The sequence below is a fragment of the Peromyscus eremicus genome, chromosome 7 (genome assembly GCF_949786415.1).
Source record: "Peromyscus eremicus chromosome 7, PerEre_H2_v1, whole genome shotgun sequence".
Lineage (NCBI taxonomy): Eukaryota > Metazoa > Chordata > Mammalia > Rodentia > Cricetidae > Peromyscus > Peromyscus eremicus.
This window is the reverse complement of record NC_081422.1, coordinates 63,280,287-63,304,132: the sequence shown is the minus strand read 5'-3', so window position 1 is coordinate 63,304,132 and position 23,846 is coordinate 63,280,287.

Below are 23,846 nucleotides of genomic sequence, written 5' to 3'. Positions count from 1 at the left end.
CAGCTGGAAAGGCAAACTTCATTTTTTTTTTTTTAGTGTTAACATTTTATAGTCCAAATCACTTAACAGATGTAAAATTATGGGATATACTTAGCATTAGGGTATTTTTTTTTTACAGAAATTATTAACTAAAGAAGATCTTTCTGTAAAACACATCTGATGGTTAGAATTTCTTGATGATGATGACAGGAACTGAAAACATGTTCATTTTACTAAGTGAAAATGTTTGTTCTACCAAACCACACTTTCACCGGCTTAGCCTGTGGCTTATACAGGTTGACCCTAAGACTTACTGGGCATTTTGAGACATTAAATATACACATCTCAAAGCCTAGGAACAGCTTGTCTTAGTGACCAGTCAAGAAATGCAAAACAAAGAGATGTGAGACACCAAGACAGGACAGGAATTGACATCAGACTCAAGAAAACATTCCAGAATGGAAATAATAGTAAGTCAGGGTAAGACAAGGCCTGTGACATCAAAGAAGGTTCCAGATCTCAGCTCGAAGGGGATGATGTGCGGGCTAGGTGGGGCAGACAACGCCAGGCACTACTGTCTGATGGGGCAACTGGGGGATGAAATAGAAGAAGAACAGACAACTGGCTGATCGATTGGTGACAGATCTGGTGGCGAGAGCCGGGTACAGTCTGGGTGACTGGTTCTGAACAGAGAAAGAAAGGGAGATGGCGCCTGATGACGGCTGTTCGATACACTCCCAAACTGTTATGAGAGGTTTAGGGACATGAGATGATAGAGAAGAAAGCCACGTAGTCCTCCGGAAGCCAGGGACTTAAGAGGCCCGGAAGGACTGTCAGTCATATACCATATAAACATCTTAGCAGATCCGTCAGCCTCAGCTCCCTCATCTGCAGTTCGAAGCTTGCAGCAGATGGCTTCTGAGCTTAAGATAATTATCTGAAGGAACAAACTAAAAGCCAAAACAAGACCTTTCCCAATGGAGAAACTTAGAGTACCTCATGAGTTGCTGGCATGCTGTATGTTGACTTTCCTTGCAGACAGAAGCCCTGTCCTGTGGTTTCTAGAAGGTTCTCCCAACATCTGACTCTGGTCTGCCTGATCACCAAGTGCAATCCCTTTGTCTATCAATGCTGGGTTAAAGATGATCCATGCCCAGCCATCACGTACTGGAGGAAGCAATGCTTTTGAAACCAATTAATGAGCCTAGGGAAGAGGACTACTATGTTCTAGAAAAATCTTAATAAGTCAACTTGGAGCTCAGCTTCCCTTTTGGAAACAGCACACCAATAATGATCCACTTGCTGGCTGTGTAAGACTTGGGCTGCAAGAGGCTGACAAAGCATCTGAAGCTGACATCTTAGAGTCAAAGACGGGAAGTCAGCATTGTGCTCACTAGCTAGCGGGCAAGGGAGTTAACACTCCATGCATCTAGCATCTCCGCCGGGGGAGAGATGGGCGCCTGTCTGTATGACAACAGATCTCGCATCTTTGGAGGCAGAGTTCTCAAGCAATCTCCCCACCAGGAACAGAGCTCATGTTTCCTTTTTGCCTGTCAGCTCTCATCTCCCCTGGGATGCAGAGTCAGAATGTGGGACTTGGAACATCAGAGCCTATGAGCCACCTCTGAACAGTTCAGAAGCAAGGTAGGAAGGGGCCGAAAACAGCCCAACCAGCATCCCACTGTGATGTCGGCCATATTTCTTCCACATGGCAAGTTTCATTTTGTTTAATTTAACAATAAACTCATTATATTAACTCAATTCAATAGAAGCAGCAGGGGGATTTCTCCTAATTTAATCCTGGGCTTGGAGGAGCCTTGCTCAGTGCTAAAACAATACCATCCAGAGAGTCAAGGGCTTGTAGCATATTGAAGGAAGGGAATGTAGTAGTGTTTCCGAAGGCAGCCTATTGGGGAATTAGGGACCCATCGGCCCAGAGCTCACTTTATCCAAAGCATCCTCCAGCTGGAGATCTAATCTTCTGCAAGCAAGCCTCTCGATGTCACCAAACTGGCTTTCTATAAGTCACTTGAAAACACAAGGATGTAACTGGCTAACCATCTTATCCAGCATCATGACAGACTATAATATGTGCACCCTTCCCCCACCCTGAAAACAAAAAGGTATTTCTGATTGTTAGCCATTTTAAGAAAATGTCTCCACCTTGTAGAACAGTTCTTGAGCGGCAGCAGAGGCTGTAATAGCCGGCTGATCTCTTTTGAGATCCAGGAATTCCAAACAGGCACAGTACACACACACAATGGTTAGAGACAGACAATGCTTTTTGTACCCAGCTGGTGAGAAGAAGAAACAAACTCATTAATTAGGGTCCCGCTGGTGCTCTATTGAGAGTCCATGAATGCAGCAGGCTTCCTCTAGGACTGCAGCTGGGAGAGGCAGACTGGCGAAACTCAGAGACACCCTAGATTCGCATCCACCTCCCTTCCATGCTCACAGACGGCCCAGCGACCATGTGGTCTTGCTTGTGTCCATGAGACGTAGCTAATAGTCATCTAACTAACCCAGCCACATTTCAAGTTCCACTCCACAACAGGATGCTGTTGAATCAGATGAAAATGCCTGAACTTTGAGGAAAGGTGCTGGTACCAGTTCTGATTCACTTCAACACTGTGGCTCGGGTGAAGAAAGCCTGGTATTTGTCCTGGTAGGAGGAATACAAGATGAGCCGAACTTGGAGGAGGAGAAAAGCACAGGACCAGTGCATGCCCAGATACCCAGATCTCCTGGTTCGTTCTCCTCCCCCCCCTCTCTCTCCCTCTCGGGAATCTTTTCTCTTTGTCAAAAATGGAAGATAATGTCATACAATAAGGATTCCAGAGGGAAAGGATCTCAAGCAAGATGGGGCTTCAATCCTTTGCAAGGTGAGAAAATCCTTTTTGGCCTCTGGGTTGGCAAAGGAGTCATTCTTTACTCCCTATTACACATCTGCTTTCATTATTAATAGAGTTTACTTCTTGTCCTGTAAGTGTGTAATGAAAGAGAGAGGACAGAGACAGAGATATATAGAGAGAGAGACCAAGAGAAAGGCTACATGCCTACAGTACAAATAACAGAAAAGAATGTCTTATTAGGATAGTCTTTAAGCTTGAGACAGAGCCTCATCTTTCCCCTCTAAAAATAATCCTGTGACCTTTTGCATTCTCCAGGCCATATGTATTTTGGCAACGTCCGGAGTCCCGAGGCACATCAGGCAGAGTGAGGGCTGAGGGTTGTCTGGCCCAGGTCCCCGGAGCTAAGAAGTACACCTGTCAGAAAAGCAGCAGGCAGATTCAAAGAGAAGAGTCCACAGGGACCTGGAGGGCAGGCTGTGCCCCACCGTCCCTGTCAGGGGCTGATTAAACCTCCTATGCATGCATACTCGCTTTCGGAAAGCTGAACTTGAATGTTAGAGCTTCCACCACACAGACGTGGATACAGACATAGGACTGAGAGTAAACACCAGCAACGCAGGAAGAACAAACATCTGTGTGCACCACACTGTTAGATGTTGTTTAATCTAAAGAAATAAAGAGTATCAAACATCACTTACAATCAAAGAAATGCAAACTAAGGTGCCTTACACTCTTTAAAACGTATCCAATTAGCAAAGATGGAAAAGGCAGATAATCCCGGTGTTGATGAGGGTTTGTGCAAACCGGCACTCTCCCTGACTGTTCAGAGCTGGAATATAAATTGATAATCTTTGTGGAAGTGGAGTAGGCAGACTGCTGCAGATGCTGTGTGTGCATGCATTCTGCTGCAGCAACGCCACGGGCAGCAGCTTATCCAGTTGGGCATTCGCAGTAGATGTTCCTCACAGCATTGTAGCAAGTTGTTAGAAGCAACTCCAAACAGGAAAGTCCAACCCAACCCCCTCCACTGCACGCACCCCAAACAGGACTATGGTTTAGTTTTGTCAGGATTCACACACACACTTGATGTAATTAAAACACTTGCTTATAGCAGTGTGGGAGTGGAGGGCTAGGGTGGTTAGGAAATGTTTCCATAACTAAATTCAAGAGAGATCTATCTATGTTAGAAGTAAGTTTAGGGTCATAAAGAAAGACACAGCTTCACTTCCAATCAGAATGGTGCCATGCTCACAAAGGGGAGGACCAAGCCCAGAAGGGGCATGGGTGGGTGGAGAGGGGCACTGGGTTTTTATTCTGACACAGTGGTGACTGTGTCTTTTCCTCATTAGCTGGGGTCCCACCTCACAGACTTTTGCATTTAGCTAGTTTGAAGAGAATCGGATCAAAAGAAATGAGTGAAATAGGGAAAAGATTGGCCATGGAAGTTGCTTAAGATCCCAGAAGGCAGCAGGGCTTTCGAATAAACAAAAAAGGTGTGAAGGGACAGCTAAAGCCTTTGCATAAAGGTTTTTACAAGGTAGAGGAGATTAAAAAAAAAAAAAGTTTTGACTTCCTTGTCCTAAACAGAAGTTTTACAGTGTTTGGTGGAAAAGACTAATATGTATCATTTTTTGCATGTATATATCTGTATTATCTATATGCCTCTCCATCTGTCCCATACTGAATTCTAAGCACTTAACTAACCATGCTCAAATTAATACATTTAACCCAACAATCCCATGAATGAACACAGACCCAGACCACGATCCCCTCCCCCCCCCACGTAATTTTTACAATGAAAGGGGAAAATCGAGAATGAACAATTAAACTCAGGTCTGCATTGGTCTACCACAGGACCCCACTCTCTGCCATAAATTTATGTATGGTTGTGTACATATGTGCTTACAGATGAACAGTAACATCTCAAAATACTCAACATCATCTCTCTGGTCAACTTAGAAATTTATATTTATCGTTATATTTTGTGTATTGCATGTGAGGGTATGTATTTCTTTTGTGACTAAGGGTGGGGGTTTGGGGGGATGCAATTACTTTTTTTGGGGGGAGGTTGCTATGGTTGTTTTCTCACCTGTTGGGGTGTGTGATTTATCACAAAGAGGGATAGCTTAGCAAGAGGACACATTTTTCTGATCGTCCAATTCCTAACTCCAGGCCTCGGTGAGTTCCAGTCCTTGGTCTTGGGGGAATGTTTCTCTCCCTGGTGGAGTGGTCTTCAGACTAGAACACGTGGCTCTTGAAAAGTCAACCAAAGTCCTTTCTTGAGATGCTGCAGACAGAGTTTTGGAGAGGGAAAGCACACTCCAATCCTTGCCTACATCATCGGAACTCTGCTCATCAAAATTAAGAAGGAAATCTGTCTTCCCGTAGCTACGCTGTAGTCAAGCTCTATACTAACATCCGCATTCAGGAGTGGTATGGTTCTCCCGGGGATTCTGAAAGATGTGTTCATTGAAAACTAGAGTCAGACTTTATCTGACACAAAATAAATCTGACTTGGCTGGTTGATTAAATCATGAAGATAATTAGGGCATAGTTTCTATGCCCTCAATGCACTAAATCTGCAGATACAAGGTTTGATGAATATGTATTTAAGGGATACGATAAAAGCATTTTCCATAATTATGTAGCACCATTGTCAGACAAGAAAACGCTGAATGAAATGACCAGTTTATCTAGATTACCAATAAGATGGGGCAGATACATATTAATCAGTGGCTCACAATGTGAGAAAGTACTGATTTTTAACGCCATATTTTGTTAATGCTCACGATAGACTTTAAACAATTTTTATTTTTTATGTATATTTTTATGTATCTATGTATGTGCATACCTGGTGTCCAAGAAGGCCAAAAGAGGATGTTAGATCCCCTGTGACTGGAGTGACAAGCAGTTGTGAGCTGCCATGTGGATGCTAGGAACTAAACCCCAGTCCTCTTCAAGAGTGACAACCGCTCTTAACCACCAAACCATCTCTCCAACCCCTGGGATATCCCTCTCTGATGCAAATTCAGGAAAAGAAGTTACTCTACTGAACGGTTAGCCAGTGCTTCTGGAGGCCAGGTGCGTAACTCATAATATTCTTTGGGACCAGATACCTGGCAGGCACAGCTTTAAGGGACAGACGAAGGATGTATTTTGCTCATGTTTCAGAGGACTTGGTCTGTGGCTACTTGACCCCACCTGCTTGGGTAGAACTTCAAATGTCAATATATGGAGGGTGGGGAGATTCTCTACCACACAGTAGAAGTCAGAGCAACGAGGGCACTGGGGACCCATTACAGCCCTCAAAGCAATGCCCCCTGGTGACCTACTTCCCCACCTTACATCCTACCTCCCAAAGTCTCCACTGCCTTCCAAAGTGGCATTGAACAGCCGAGGACCCAGCACTGAACACAGTGCTGTAATAGCCTCAGACCAATGGGGCTTTGGCCCCCACCTCCTGTTTCCCTGGGGTTCATCGCCATTCCAATCACATTATGAAAGGGTGACCGTATCTGGGCTTTGTTCTAAGTGTCCTCTCCAGCCCTGGGTGGAGACTGGCAGTCCAAGCTACCAAAAGGAGGTAGGAGGAATTATTATCCCCTTAATGAGATAAAGTACTTTCCTCTTGCAGAGGCGCCTCTCAGTGTAGACGCTTACAGGCACGTCCCATGGACAGCACTATGGAGCTGGGTCCTGCAGCTTGCCCACTTTTCTGAGTTAGGATTCACAGTGTAACTCCTTTTCCTTACCCATTTCATGGATACTGTCGGAAGGCTAACACACTTTCCCTGACACTCCGGGCTTTCTTCCCCTCATTCTTTGAAGCACCCACCACCACCACCACCACCACCACCACCACCACCCAAAACCTCAGCTATAAACTGCTGGCTTTGGCTTCCCTTTTCCCTCTTGCCTTCTTTTCCTTCCTCGTGCAGCTGCTGAGATTTACAGCTTGCCTTCCTTATTGTTTTCCTCCTCAACGTCAATAAAACTGCCCCTAAGCCTTGATCATGTCTGTTTCTAAATCCTTCAATTAATGGGACAAAGGACACCCAGAGGGGAACCTCAGTTTCCCTGGTAAGAACAGGAGTGCTTCACATCCAAACCTTACCACAAGGTGTCCTGTAATTATTTGCTTTGCACAAAAAAAAAAAAAAAAAAAAAATCAAAGAACCGAAGCATTTAGCCACCAGCAGTAGATTGCTATCACTGTTCTCATGCGATGTTTCTGCCTGTAACTCAGAAGTTCAAAGACAAAGGCAGCACTGCTCTACAGGAACTCTGGTCGCTCCTCTGACATACCCAGCAGAGAGTGCCGCTCGCCATTTCCAACACGCGCACTAAAATTAGAATGCCATAGAATTGATATTGGACCCTTATTGGTAATAACTGAAGAGTGGGGAGCCGAACTAATAGAAAAAGAACCACATTGTCATTAAGCAATGAACTGCTGACAAAATTTCTACTTCTATATTTGTTCATTAAAATGTTTAACACATTTGTGTTTTGATCAACTTTGTTCTAAAAATAATTGGAATCATTTATCAATCTAGAAGAGTTTTTTTTTTTAAATTACCTACAGCTTATAGGATGAACTATTATTTACTTACTATTTTTATATTTATGTAGAGGGAATAAACAAGTTTGTGTGTATATCTCTGTGTATGTGTGCATGTGTGTGTGTGTGTGTGTGTGTGTGTGTGTGAATATGTATATGTGCTTGCATGGGTGTGTGTGTGTATGGGTGTGTGTGTGTGTGTGTGTGTGTATGGGTGTGTGTGTGTGTGTGTGTGTGCGTGCGCGCACGCGTGTATGCAGTCCATAGGTCAGTATCATCCTAAGCTGCTTTGTTGTTTTTGAGACAAGGCATGTATCTTGCTGAACCCAGAATTCCCCAGTTTGTCTGGGCTTGCCAGTCAGAGGGCTCTAGGATGCCCTGTCTCTAGCTTCCTGTGTGGAGGTTCCACATGTATGTAGTGACACACAGTTTCTAGGTAGGTGCTAGAGACCTGCACTCAGGTCCTCATGCACTCTCCTGACAAAGCTATCTCCCCAGCCCAACGAGATTGTATTAATAAAATTGTACACACACTCCTATTAATGATTTTGATAGCATAATCAATTTTAAAGCTCTTTAAGCAACACATACAGAATTTCCATAAGGAAAATGACCTGAGTTCATAGAAAACCTGCAAAGTATTTGAGAGTTGGAGAGAAGTGTGTAGACATTTTGTTTTGAAAACAGAATGATGGGGGGAAAAAAAAACAAAACCGCAAACCTAATATTCAGATTTCAAAAGTGATAGAAGAATTCTATGGTTTGTTTACCTTACCTTTCATTTTTAAAGTTAGCTTTATGGTATTTTCACACACACACACACAAACACACACACACACACACACACACACACACACACACACACACACACACACACATATATATATTACTGCTTCCCCTATCTCACTCAAACTGACCTCCCCAGGGTCATACTTGCAAATGAAAATATTTATTTTATGCCAGAAATTAAACTCATTGCTATTAAACTACATGCTGTGGTTTAAAATACTTAACATCAATTTTTAGTTTAAAAAAAATTTTGTGTGTTTGTGTGTGTGCCTGCGTGTGTGTATATATGCACCCCATACATGCAGGGGCCCATAGAGGCCAGAGGAAGGCATCAAATCCCCTGGAGCTGGAGTTACAAACACTTGTGAACCTCCTGATATGAGTTTTGGGAATTGGAATTGGGTGCTTTTAAATGCTGCACCACCTCCTCGGTCCCTTAAGGTCAAATACTAAATGGACATGTGTAAGGTGGTATGAAAACTTAAAAACTCTTTTGGGGGGCAAAGTCAAGGAAGAGAGGGATTAAAAAGTAAACTCCTTGTCCATTGCATCTCATGACTGGTTCTATCTAGGAGGCAAACATTTATCTCACTGGCTGTAGGAGGGCTGAAGACACTTGGCACAGTGCCCTCAAGAGACCTCACCATTCCTCCAGGCCCACAGGTCAGGTGCCCACTGAAGGGAGCAGCTGCTGAAGAGCACAGGAACGAAAGAAAGTCCAGGCTGGCTCTGCGGACAAGGACCTAGGCAGACATTAGGCTGCTTTCCTGACTCTTAAGGTGTAAACATAGCTGAGTAACAGCAGGTAGGGAAAACCAAACCCTCCCTATGGTTGATAGCTACAGCCAGGGAACTGACATGATCATTTGCAAGAAAGGACAAATTCTATGGGGAAAATGACTTCTCCTTCATCTGCATTGGGCTTATAGCCTTTGGCTGCTTTCCACATGTTGTGTCACGTGCAAAGTACTCCAGGGTACTTACAAAATTCCCCTAGCATACCAACCCACAAACGATGGCAACGACCTGGGCACAGACGAGGTTAAAATGTCACAGGAACATATTGCTGCCACTCCCTGCTGTCTCTGCCCAGGCCAGGTCCAAGGACAAGTACTTGTTTCATGCTCTAAAAAGAGCAGGGGCAGAGAAAAAGCCAGGGCCTGCAGCTTGCCGGCTCTCAGCAACTCCCTAAGAGGAGTCTTGGCTTCTGCATCTCTTAAGTGAAGTTCAAAACAGACTTTCTTCCCAAGACTGCTGTGAGTGGCAAATTAGAATATGGATCTGACAGAATGTTATATGCCACGGGTGATTCATCCCTTTGAGTCCTGAAAGCTTTTCAACGCTAACACTTTTGGAAGAAGAATCTTCACAAGGTGTTCTCCGTCCCACGCTCTGTCCGGATGCTGTCTTTCTTGAAGCCCATTTGGGTGAAAGGATGGGTGGGGAGAATAGCCACCAATGTGACTAACAAGGAGCAAAACTAGATTATAGGAAGAATGTATGAGTCCGAAAAAAAGCTTAAAGTTTGCAGGTCTGGCTTCACTGTGATAGAACATCCTTGCTCTGACCCCCCCCCACACACACATACACACACACACACACACACACACAAAAACCACACATACACACACACACACACACACACACACACACACACACACACACACATCTCCTCTCAAATGAACCCATCTGATAGTTTATTCCTCTGATATTAAGAGGGTGGGACCATACTTAGAATGGGGTCACTGGGTGCTGATCAGGTTTAGACAAAGTCATGAGGTTAGAGATCTAGAGGCAGAACCCTGGTGTCTTCCTAAGAGGGGCAGGCAGTAGCCTCACAGAGACATGCACATTCTTTGCACTGGCCATGTGTTTCTAGGTGCTGCTTGTGATATCACTGTGAGAAAGACATGACCAGAACTAATCAAGATGTCAACATAATGCTCTTGGATGTCTCAAAGTGTGACTTAGTCACCATCTTTCCTTTATAGCACTACCTTGCTTCAGGTACTTTCCTAAAACAATGAAAAGCTGAGAAACACAGTTCTGGGCGTGACCCTCTTCTTAAACAATCACATGTGACTCCATGTAGACAGTTACAGCAAGACAAAAGACATCTCTACTTTGGTTCATCTTTATAACTGGGGCAAGAACAATAAATCAAGTCTATTTACATCATTGTAAACCCAAGACAAATCACTCATTTATGTCAAATGGATGGTCTTGATGAAGATATTAATGGCAAAGAGAAATGAAAAAAAAATCTGATTGATCCTGAAGATATTTAGACCTCACAATACAAGATGATTTAACACTTTCTACAGCTGACTAAGCAATGCCCAGTTCATCCTGCTGTGGCACATTGTTGGCCCTGACATTGTTAACCTGGACAACTGACAGGTAATGGGGATGTTCACTCATTAATTTGCTAACTGACACTCATCGCTTCGGACACTGGTTCCAACAGTATCAACATGAGACTTACCCATAGGAAAGAAAGGCCAAGACAGGACATGGGGAGTTACATAGATTTGGCTACAGCTTTAGAGGAAACAATTGGTTCTTAAAATTCTCTGCACATGAACATGAAAAATACATCTAATAAAGGGTCCTGTTTCCTTTTAGTCTCTGCCCCCAACTGTACTGCTTCATTTTAAACATATGCTTAACTGCCACTTTTTATTCAACTCAGATTTAGGGAGAGAGAAACCAACTCGCAGCATGTGCTTTGGGTTATGTACTAAGTGGCCCCTGTCAGATGGCAAGTTACAAAGGAGACCCACTGGCAGAGGAGAAGTCAATGCAAGTTTAGCCTAGAAAAATGTCTGGCTTTGGGGAGGCATCACTTCTGTTTGAGAGAAGATGGGAAACTTTCCCATAGAGACTTTGCAGGGAGCACTGAATGGCATCATGGAGGAGCCCCTGAAGTACCATAATCATCCACCCCACCCCACCCCACCCCCTGCCAGAATATCCATCTCTACAGATCCCAGACTCTATTCTGGGCTCATAAGAGTCTGGTGAAAAGTAGCACCCTGGTAATACTAAGGTGTTGGGTCATGTGTGGTGTACAGTGAGAAAGTACTATGACTTCAAGTGCCCTGGGTTGAGATTGTTGTCCTCAAACAGCCAAAGAACTCAGGCCCTGTGCTGCTTAGTTTTTACTGTCAACTTGACACCCCTGGGAAGAGGGAGTTACAGCTGAAAATCTTCCTGGATCAGACTGGCCTGTGGGGATGTCTTTGCAAAGTTGTATTGATTGCTGATCAATGCTGGAGGGCCCAGCCCACTGCAGGTGTCACCATCCTCTGGGCAGGTGGTCCTGAACCATATAAAAACCAGCCAAGCATGACCTAGCTAGAGAATGAGCCAGCAAGCTACTTCCCTCTATGGTTTCTGACTCAGTTCCTGCCTTGATTTCCCTCAATGGTGGACAGTAACTTGGAAGTGTAAGCCAAACACACCCTCTCATGTCCAACTCGCTTTTGGTCAGAGTTTTATCACAGCAACGAAAAGATAACTGGAATAATCCCTAAAGTTCTTCCTGCTGTTTCTGCTTATACCAATAAACTCAGTTTCTGGTTTTCTTTTCTTTTCTTTTTTTTAGCCAAGTACCTTCACACACTATGACATTTAAATACTCCATAGAGCTTTTATGATTTTTCCTACACAATATAAAAGGAACCTGAAGGTTCAGTGAGCATTGTAGACCTTGCAAGTGAGGGTATGAGGAAGCATTTGAACCCAGAGCCCTGCTCTAAATCCAGCTGCCCTCTGCCCCAGCACACACTTCTGACATCTTCATCTTGGATTTTTCCCTTTCTCCTCCCATTATCTATATCATCTATCACATTGACCTCCATCATCTCTCTCTTTTTTATAGCATCTACTATCTTATTAATCTGTTTTTCTTAGATCCTATAGGTTGTAGTTACTTTCCTGTTGCTTCGACAAAATACCAAGACTAAGGTAACAAAAAAAAGCATTGAATTGGGCTCTGGTTCCAGAGGGCTAGAGTCCAGAATGACAGTGTGAAAGAATGGAGGCATTAACAGCTGAGAGCTCACATCTGGATCCACATGTGGGAAGCAGAAAGCACAGAAGAGAAGACACAAGTCTGCCCCCAGTGATATAGCTCCTCCAACAAGGCCACACCTCCTAATCCTTCTCAAACAGTTTCACCAACTAGGGACCGAGTATTCAAACATATGCGCTTATGCCAGACATTCTCATTCAAACCACCATTGAAAGGTATTCAAGTTTCTGGGTCCTAAGACAAGGGGGCAGATTTGAGAAAGGATTCTAATGCTAGTCTGAAACCCGACATTATTAAAAACACTGGAAAAAACAGAATTTTTACATCTGTTGTCTATTTTTTTTTCATTTTAGTTTTTGAAATGATGTGAATATCTCTGTGTGGGTGTGTGCCCCTGAGTGCAGGTGTCCACAGAAGCCTGAAGCAGTTGATACTTTGGAGCTGGAGTTACAGGCAGTTGAGAGCTGACTCTTGTGAATGCTAGGAACTGAACTTGTATCCTTTGCAAAAGCAGCAAGCCCTTTTAATGACTGAGCCATCTGGCCGGTCTCGTTCTCTTTTTGAAGTGCATGCATCTGATTTACTTTAGGTACGCATTAGAATTGTGGTCTGAAATAAAAGCATAATCTAAATGGGAAATGAGAGTAACATTTCCTTTGCATTTCTCAAGAATAGACTAGGGAAAAATATCTTCAACTGAAACTCTACCTGAAAAAAGCTTTCTACAACAAAGAAAAAGAATACTTGAAGAAGAAAAAAACAAAAGGAGTCAGCTACTTAACACCTGTCTAGCACACTGAACCTCTCTGGCCACTGCTGAGGAGCTGGCATGTGAGTGACTCTTGTTGATAGCTTGTAACTCCAATCAGCATAGGCTTAACCAAGCTTGTTACAAGTGCCCACTTAGGGATTCTCCGGGTACACAGAAGCAAATGTTCTTCATCCACGGTTCAGATCAGGAGCCTCAAGGAGAATGATGTACTCACTTCCAGGGAGCCTGGCCTTTGATTTCTCCAGGTCGCCCCTCAATGTCCACCTCTATCAGAAGGGTACCAGTGAAGCCCCTTGCATGGTGCTATGGTTTGGATATAAAGCACAACCCCAAAGGCTATGTGCTGAAGGCTTTGTCCTCTGCTGGTAGGTCCAGTACTGAGAGGTGATGGGATCCTGGGGGCTCACAATTGGTCAAGGGATTAATTCACCCATGGATTTGTGCATTAATGGAAGAGTGGGACCTGGTTGAAAGAGACAAGTCACTTGGGACTTGCCTTTGAAGGGTATGTCATGTGCATGGCTCTTTCCTTCCTCTGCTTCCTGGCCAAGAGGAAGAGAATAGCTTTGAGTCACCATAGCCTTCCACCATGATGTTCTGTCTCAAAACAGGCTCAGAAACCATCAGGAATGGAAACCATCACAGCCAAGTCAATCTTTCGCTTCTTAAGTGGTCTTTTCTCTCAGGTGTTTTGACACAAGGATGAAAAACCAATTGAAAAACAGGATGCACAGGTCTGGCGAACTACCCGGGGATCAAGTGCTTCCCCCTTCAGAGGTGCCCAAGAAGGGGGTACTTGACTCACAGCTCACACAAAGAGATGGTCTGATGAGCCATCTCTACCAGTTTCGGTTTGTTTGTTTGTTTTGTTTTGTTTGTTTGTTTTTTGAGACAGGGTTTCTCTGTGTGGCTTTAGAGCCTGTTCTGGAACTCACTCTGTAGACCAGGCTGGCCTCAAACATGCAGAGATCCATCTGCCTCTGCCTCCTGAATGCTGGGATTAAAGGCGTGCACTATCACGCCCAGCTCCCAGTCTTACTAAGGAGCCTACAAGACCCAGTGTCTCTAACTCTCATGTGTGATCAGAGCATTTGGTTCACAAGATTGTTGAGCAGATAATTTTTTATTTTTAATTTTTTGGACAGGGAACATTACTGGCCAAGGATCTTCAGAGTCCAGCTGGCCAGAGCTTAAACTGCAGCAGGAGGGTCTCTGTCTGAGCATCCAGGCTGTAGGCAGTTTTCCATAGATCTTAAAGGGAGCTTTGCATGAACTCAAAGGGTGGCAGTCTTTGCACAGTGGCTTTGTGTCCAGACCATGCTTCTCGTGGTGGGCTGAGTGGGGGTGCTCAGCCTCACCAGGGCTCAGCAGGAGCAGCAGCAAGAACATGAGAAAAAAGATGGATCTGGACGTGCAGTGAATTCTTCTGACAATATTTATATTCCCCCCTGTTCCTATGGGACACCCCAATTATACAACGTCTGCTGACAGCCTTCTTCTCTACCCTGCAGACCCCATGAACACTAAATTGTTCCCCTGCTTTTTTAACTCTTCTATCCTAGGCTTTGCTAACTAAAACTCAGCTCCAACAAAGCGAGTGTACGAATGTACTAGTAAACTACCTTATACGTCCCCTCCAAGGACAGAAACACTGTCCTTCAAATGAAATCGACCTGTCTCCAAAAGATACTTTAATAATTGAAATTCAGACTAGCAAATAAATGTTTTCCTTTTTCTCTCTCCTCCTCTTCCGTCTCCTTCCTTGCTCCCTCTCTTCCTCTCTCCCTTCCTCCCATCCCTTTCTTTACTTGCTTCCCGTGGTGGAGACTAAACCCAAGGCTTCCCACATACCAGAGAATAACTGTTCTACCTGGGAATGACATCCCCCAGTCCTTGAACCTTTTTGACCACACATCCTTCCTCAAATGCCTGGGAGACACCGTTGACTATACAACCAGGCTGTTGTCAAGTCTCTTGATTCAGAGGCTTCAAATTTAATTCCCACTCTAGGCTACTGACAGACTCAGGAGATGATAAACCATACAGAAATCTCTATGGAAATACATGCTGAGTGGAGAGCAATGAGCAACAGAGTATGACCCAGCTAAAGAGGATTCTGGTCCCAGGGCCCATCACTGAACCACATGGACAAGTCACCATACTTTTCTGGGCCTCACTGTCTCCACCTGTGTCATGGGCACGGCGTGCATTCATTTTCACAGGTATGAGAAATACATGTTCGTAATTTCACGTGTAGATTCCACAGACAAAATGTACACATGCCTATCTTCTTTCCTATTTCAGTATTCATAATAATACGTATTCATGTTTAGCTCATGATCTGTGAGCTAAATCTGGCTTGTCACTCCTTGTTATACATAAAGTTTTATTGGGTAACAGTTGTACTTATTTGTTGTGGAGCCAGCTCTGGCTGTTTCTGTGACCTACAACAGCAGAGCAGAGTGACAGAGAGTATGTGGCCTGCCAAGCTAAACGCATTTAACTCTCCAGCCCTTTACAGAAAAGCTTTGCTGACTCCTGCCCCCAACGATGGTGGTGAGAAACCAAGATCCCTGACCTGGAAAGGCTCTGTAAACTGCAAATATTTATGTAAAATGTAAATCTGCCTTATTGCCTTAAGATGTTTCTAGGCCATGAGTACATTCCGTAGCCTGTAGTGTACTTCTCTTAGCATAGTAATCCCAAATGCCTTGAGCTTTTCCTAAGAAGCCTGGTTTGAATTTCTCAGTATGCTTTTTTCCTACTTTCTGGACATGTTTCAGTGTCTCCTAATCATTTTTTTTTTCTTTTAAATTTTAATTAATGTATAGCACACAGAAAAGGTGACTATTTCTCATTCTGGGGGCAAAATCAGAGTTAACAGAGCTAAGAACTGGGTTGGCTTTTTAACTCACAGCTCTATACTATAGAATCTATAATGAAATGTTCTCGGTCAAGCGGAAAGAACACAGTCCGAAGCTAGTTAAATCATCGACTAAATGAACACTTGAGAGACTTATTTAACCTGCCTGTACCACAACTTCCACATCTATAAAATGAAAATGGCAAACTGCACAGAGCTAGCGAGCTGGTGGCTGCAGGTGACAACGGGGACGCTAGACGTTAACTTGGGCAAGCTGCTTGGCTTGTTCCTAGCAGGTCCTCAGGTCACCGATGCAGGTTCCTCGTGTCAACAGCCAAGAGGCTCTCCTGCCACCAAAGTGTCCAGGCAAGTTTAGACTGCGAGGCTATTTGGTGGCCATTGCGTCCTACCTCTGTTTGTCCCTATTGATCTTCAGCTCGCCTTTGATAGATTGAGGTCACTCTGACTTCTATTCTTGTCTTCTTAGGACTTTAGAATTTATGCCTTTCCAAATCTGTGTTCTGTGAACCTCATTTCCAAACGATGAAAGAAGAAGAGAAAACACAGGTTAACTAGGGTCGCAAGGCCAGCTGTTTAAGACAAAATTAAGTGTAGATTGGACACATTTATTCTAAGCCCAATATGATGAAATACTTTGGCTATAACCACAAAGCAGGGAGCAAATTCCATTTTCTGATCAATTTTTCACTTCATATAGCTAGCAGAGACCAGGCCAAGGGGCTAGAAAGACAAATGGGTGGCCATGATCAAAAGCGTGCTTAAGATAAACGAAATAGGACTTTTCTCCCTAGAAAGCTCTCGTGGATTTTTCAACACTCCTGTCTTACCAAGGTTCGTTTTGAGATTGTTTTTAATCAGAGATATTTTAATCTGTTAACATCTCATTTTTTTTTCACCCTCTGATTCATTCTCTGCATCTTCCTCTGACATACGATTTTTCAGCACTTACAGTCAGCACCGGATCTCCCCCATAGCCTGAAGCTCGTCAAACTACCAAAAAGTAAGATGTAAGCACCTCGTTAATTACCGCCATTGAGAGAATGAGTGTGTGTATCAATACATAGGAAACACGCAGGCAATATCTCTGAAGAATGGACTTGCCTTGCCTGGGTGTTGGAAGCCTCCCACCGGAGACCATTCTCAATCGCAGAAGACGAGGAAACCCGGCTGACAGATTCTATTTTAATCCATGGATTTGGGGAGGGACTTTTCTACCAGACAAGGATTAGTGGCTGTTGCTGTTGTTTTAATCCTTCCTGTCTTGCCGTTTGGAAAACCAGTTACAAATGCACAGCAAACTGTAAAACGCCTTAATCAGCATTGTGGGGAGCATTTAAAATGCACCAATATAGCTGCACTTGGAAGTGGAGATATTAAGTCAAAAACATTTTAAGTAAGGAAACATTAGCTATACTGAAATAGGCAGAAGGGAATATTTGGTAAATGGATTTTTTTTTTCAGTGACAACCTCTGATTTTCCAGCAATACAGTGTGGTGGTCTGAAGGAGAATTTATCCAAGGGCCCATTTCTAGTACAATACATACAGTTTACATGGACTATGGGGAAACCAGAGCAAGAGAGGGCCAAGACTGGGGGAACAGAACTTTAATCATGCCATCTGACTTCAGGAATGTGTAGAGACTTCTGGAGGCTGGACCATCGGGTTCTACAAAGGGACTGTAGACAGAATACAAGAGAACCACCAATCTGAGTTCAACTCTCCCCATCTCCGTTATTAGTATCATAAGTAGGAGTTACTTAACTTCCTGGGGTCTCAGTATTCTCCCCTCTAAAATGGCAATGAACTTAACATGGCTGTACAGGTGTAAGCAGAACTCATGTACACAAATGACCAGCTGCTGCTTTGGAATTGAAGAAGCCCCTGCTGTTACCATGGTTACTACCACTGCTGTTCTCATGGAACTTCATCCCAAGTCACTGTGGAAGAGTGGTCTCCTGGGTCATGCCAACAAAGGCTTCCATGGGCTTACAATTTCAAGAAATAGCAAGAACTGACTCTTTGCATTGTAGAGCTCCAAGATGAGGCAGACGTGTGTCGTGACTCTCAGATGTGCTTGGTTAGGATTGTTTGCAAGGGACATTGCTTAGAAGGAGTGTGCTTTCCTACACAAGTGGTGGATTCCAAGACCACCAAAGAGTCTACTGCTCTCCAGCAGGCTTGCTGCATCCTGGCACTGATGAGTAATGCCCAAAAAGGCTGTCCAAATGGTTTTGGAGCCATAAGGGATAAGCCATAAGAGTAGAAGAGTGCGCCAAAATGGTGGGGAGGGTCACTGAGCAGGTTAAAACATAAGAACATCCTAGGAGACCCAGCACACAAGGCAGGAAGCAGCTCATACTGAGGGGATGAGACAATCCCCTGGTGAATGTTCAATTTTAAAGGAAAATGGCCCAGATAAGCCTGAGACTCATTAAATGAGACCTGGAAATAAGGTTGCCCCACATAGACTCATCTGAAGACACATGAATGAATAAGGACATGAATGAACACTTTGATGGCTAGGCTACCCCCTCTTCTGTGGAACATGTCCCCAAACTCTCACCGTGATTGCCACTGATTATTATTATTATTATTATTATTATTATTATTATTATGGTTAAAATAACATCAATAAAAGTATCAGTCAGGTCATTCTCTCCCAAATTTGAATACAGGACATACATAATGCAGGCTGCTCTTTCAATGACTATATTCTTGTTTGTTGATTTAACCTTAAGTGCTCTATGGGACCAAATCAGTTACACACATGGGCGATACCACAGAATTTAGGGCAGATTTGGTGGTGTTGTAGACTTTTGCATGCTTTTTCGAAATACTTTTTCTGTCCATGGTATTGGGTAAAAGTGATTGTTACAAGAGGCATGGCTAACTTTTTTATGTAAATGAGATGCAAATGTATGCGACGGTATCTTTAATGCAGATGTAGCAGAAAGTATTAAGATATGCTGAGAGCCTAATTAGGTCCTACATCAAAAACTATATATAAACTTGACTCCACTGTCTCAAGAACACAAATTGAGTCGAGAAATCCCAGTTTGCAAGCTTAAAAAAAAAGGCAGTACATATATATTTTAAATCACGGTTGGCTCCTTCCTTCTCCCTTCTTTTGGACTGAGCACTTAAAAGGATGAGCTTGGACAGATAGTACAGCTCTGGGGAGCAGTGGGTGGGAAGTGAGCAAGTTTCTTTCTAGCAAAAATCAGGAAGCAAGAAAAGAAAATCAGCTACAAGTCCCCCCACTTCCCACCACACCTCGGTCTCCACCCCCCTCAAAAAAAAAAGAAGGCAAAACAAAGCTGTCTTGGGTTTTCTGACTTCGTATTAAAAGTGACAACTTGCCAGAAAGCATATTTTTGCATTTATTTCCATTTCTAACCTTCCTGGAGACAAATATATGTCCCTTCTTTTTCTAACTGGTGCCACAGAGAGGCTTTACCATGAACTATATAGCTCCAATCAGGCTCCATGTTTAGTGTTCTCACGGGTTTCTCTTCACCTGAGGGGCAAAGGGGCTTCAAAGCAAACAGCTTGGGCACGATGGCAGCATGTGCATGTTCAGACTTATATAACAGAAGAGATTTCATCATTGTTTCTTCAGAGAGCTGGTCAAACAATTCAAATAAATGCCTTCACTATTTATTAAAAAAATTCAAATAACTGCCTTCGCTATGTATTACCATGGCCCCCAAAGAACTCTGCAGGGAATGATTTGTTAGCCCATTATTTCCACACTCAATACAATATAGCAGCGAAGTGATCAAGATGACTGTCATCCAGGTGTTCACTAACTCAAGGAGACCTTGATCCGGCATTCCTCAGTGAAGTATAGGAGGTTTAAAGTCAGGGGAACCAGGGGCCTCACTTTGGTGACAGCTGTGGACTAGACCAGCTGAGACAGGTGGTGGGCAAGAGTCTGGGTGGACTCCTGTAGTGCTTTTCTTTCCCTCGTAGCTTTTAGGATTGCTTTGGAAATCAAAGTGGGGAGGCAAAAGAAGCAGAGACAGAAAATTATAAGAATATCTCATAAAGGTACGGAGTCACTAGTCTATAAATCATGAAGATATATATATACATATATATATACATATATATATGTACTTGTATACATATATATGTACTTGTATACTCTGGCAAATGTTCCTACCATGTGGATACTTAGAGGTATTTGTTGTTGCTGCTGCTCATATTTGCTATTTTTCTGTGGCTGTGACAAGTCACCCGGGCCAAAGCAATTCATAGAAGAGAAGAGTTTATTTCGGCTGACACTTGTAGAGGGTGAAGAGTGCATACTGGCAGGGACAGCATGGCGGCAGGCAGTGGGCATGGTGGTGGAAGCTGAGATCTCTAATCTTGAAGCATAAGCATGAAACCAAGAGAGTGGACAGAGATATATCTCTCCCAGCAAAGCTACACCTCCCAAACCTTCCCAAACTAATGAGACCAAATGTTCAGATACCAGAGACTCCAAGGGACGTTTGTCTTTCAAATCATCACCCTGCTGCTCTTTATGGTTTGGGAAACATGTAGCCCAGGCTATCCTCTCACTTGTTATATCGCTAAGGATGGCCTTCAACTCCTCATCCTTCTGCCTGCTTTCCAAGTCCAGGGATTACAGCTGGGCACTACTACATTTGGTGATATTTGCATGTACATATATACCTGCATATATGTAGACACTGAGCTCCCATCATACATGCACATCAGCACATCTTTCCATGGATAAGTATATACGTACATATTAAAGATATCAGAGTAAATATACATGTATAACACATAGGTGCATGTGCAAATGTGAATGACTCATATATGTGTACATATACATCATACATCCATGAACATTTAATTCGTATTTATACACATGTATGTACATCGGTGTACACCAGAATACTCACTAAATGGACATGCATCTGAACCAATTAACCTACGCTCTTTGCAAGACTGAGCAACTGAAATAGCCAAAGACAAAATCTGCGTCCAGGCTAAGGGGCTCAGCACAAACACAGTTTACTGAGCTCGGTCCCCCCTTGACTTTTCTTCCATCTTATCTAATACATGCTGTGAAAGGAAGGATCTTTTTTAGTTCTGCTAAGATCCCCAAATGCTCTTAACATCTCCAAAGCTCTCTAATACAAAAGGGCCCAGTGGCTGCGAGGCACAGAAGCCGCGCTGGCTTCACAGCTCCCCGGAACATGCCCGGTGGAATAGATTACACACCGCACCAGCACAGTGCCTCTGAAATTGATATTGCTGGCATCACTTGCCCCAAATTTCTAACAGTATCATGATAACCCTATTTGTTCTCAGGCTTTGCTGCCCAGATTTTAAAGTGACAAAAATTTCCCCATGTCTGTCCTTCATCATGCCCTTCCTTTAAAGGTGGGGGGAGGGTGGGTCTTCCCCTGGGCAACTTCTCCTTGTGTGCAGTAATTCTAGGTGATATTTGCCAGTCACTCGTCAAGTACAGAGTAAATTCTGTCTGTAAACTTATATAAGTCTGTGCAATTATAAGAAACAAGACTGGTGGGCTGGGAAGGTGGCTCAGTGGGTAAAGTGTATGCCACATAAAAACCAAGCAGGAAAGTGGTGACAGTCTGTATCTGTAATCACAACTCTGGGTGTGGAAATGGTAGATCCCAGGCCTTGCAGGGCCAGCTAGTATAGCTAAATCCCTGAGTACCAGGCTCAGTTGTCTCAAAAATCTAAGGTAGAGAGGGACAGAGGGAAGATCTGATGTTGGTCTCTGGCCTCTATACATACACACATGAGCGAATGCACTAGCACACACATACATGTACACATGTGCACACACGCATATATCACACACATGTACATACACATACAGAAGAAAGAAAATAGACACTCCAGTTAGAGGGAAGTAGGAAACTTAGTCTTAGCTCTAGAGAGTTGAATGCCTACGATAACTGGCAGAGATGCTAGAAGAGGGAAGGTTATGGTAGATGGGACTGAGTAGAGACAAGATAACTTATGACCTGAATTTTACCAGCACCTCTCTCAAAATAGGAATCATCAGGTCAACTTCAAGTCCCTGAAAATGTCTTCTAGAATGTTGTGCACCTTGTTTTTTCTCTTTCCCACTCTCCTGAGGACATATCGCCCTTTTGACAAGATTCCACATGGCAATCTGATCATCTTTTCCAAGGGCTGTCAATCACTCTGTATCTTCATTCTCTCCACATCATAGCTCACTCCTGATTCCCTTTTCAGTTCCCAAAGCATATCTCTGATGGTAGCACCTAGTGTGGCCCATGTCCAACTTATTATCTTCTGGCCTTTCTTCTCTCTCTCTTTCTCTACCACTGCATTTGTTTTCTTCAATCACTGAAAGAACTGATAATTTCCCAGAAGTCCCACACGTGCACTCTGAGGAGCTGCTGGACAATATGACTGAAAGTCCCCTGCAATGTGTCTGTGAAGCTAGCTTCGAATACTACATCTCCCCTTCATATGCCCCCAAAGCTGGTATCAGAGTTCTATAATGCTGACAATGTCTCATTTCTTTCCCCCTTTTTGACTCCTACCTGATGTCATCATGCAAAAATCACCTGCATACAGCCTTTTACATCTGTCCCTTGCAGCTCACTCTGTCTCTAACCACTAAAATTCAGGCCCTCCCATCTGAACCCCAGGATGAAAGAGCCCCCTTTACCCCAGCAGGAGCACCAGACATGCACAGCTTGAGATGGATGAGCCAGGGCACTGATTTGGCGGTGCTGATGCTTTAAAAATCAGCTCCAGATTCTGACTCCATCCGTTCTAGGCACCAAATGTATACCTCTAAGCCATGAACAAGGTGAGTTTTACTGATAACAATAGTGCTCATGTATGGGGACAGCCACCAAGCCCCACCCCCACCATTACAACTCAGATGCATCCTGAGACTCTGCTCTCAGAGATGTTGAGACAAAATATCGACCAAAGGCCCTTCACATCTCTATTCGAAGTTTCATGCTACAGCAATTAGATTGTGGAGACTGCTCTAATCCATCACAGACCACGGAGCCAGGGTTTTTTCCCTGAAGAATAACTCAAACCACATTAGCCCCAAGCTAAGGAAGCTTCAAGGGCACCCCAGTATGTTCTGAGGACTTCTTAGACTCCCTCACCTATCTTTTCAGCATCCTTGGTAACAAACTCTTGCACTAAGAAGGTCATTTTTGTGCCTAGTACTTAGGAAAAGGTTCTCTGTATGAGTTAGAAACTTACCAGACAGTGGTCTAACACAAATAATCTTCAGGCATGGCAGAACTCTGTAGGCAGGTGGCTTCCTTTGTTCCCTGAGTGGCTACAGGAAATGAAGATCCTGAGTCATGGTGGGTCATGTCTTGCTTTTCCTCCCAAGAAAGAAGATCAGGTATTGGAGAGACAGCTTAACGGGTGAGATGGCTTGTCACACAAGCATGTGAATCTGAGTTTGAATCCCCAGCACCCACAGGAAAATAAAAAAGCCAGGCATTGAAACATACATGTCTGTAACTCCAGGGCAGTGGAGGGAGAGACAAGACTACTCAGATTTGCTAGTTGCTAGTCTAACTCCAGATTCAGTAAAGGAATCTGTCATGAAATTATATTTTTGATAGACAGGATAGAGCAGGACACATGACATCCTACACATACACACACATACACACATACACACACACACACACACACACACACACACACACACACACTACACAAGGAACATGAGAGAGAGAGAGAGAGAAAGAAAGAGAGAGAGACACAGAGAGAGAGAGAGACAGAGAGACAGAGAGACAGAGAGACACAGACAGAAAGAGAATGCCAGCAGTAGCTGTAGGCATCAAGTTTATACCTCAACACCTCACCCACAGTGGGTGGGCATGGCAGAAGATGGCACAGGGAATCCTCCTCAAGTGACTCACTCTCTTACCTTATTGGTCATAACCACACCACGTGACTGCAGCAGGGAGG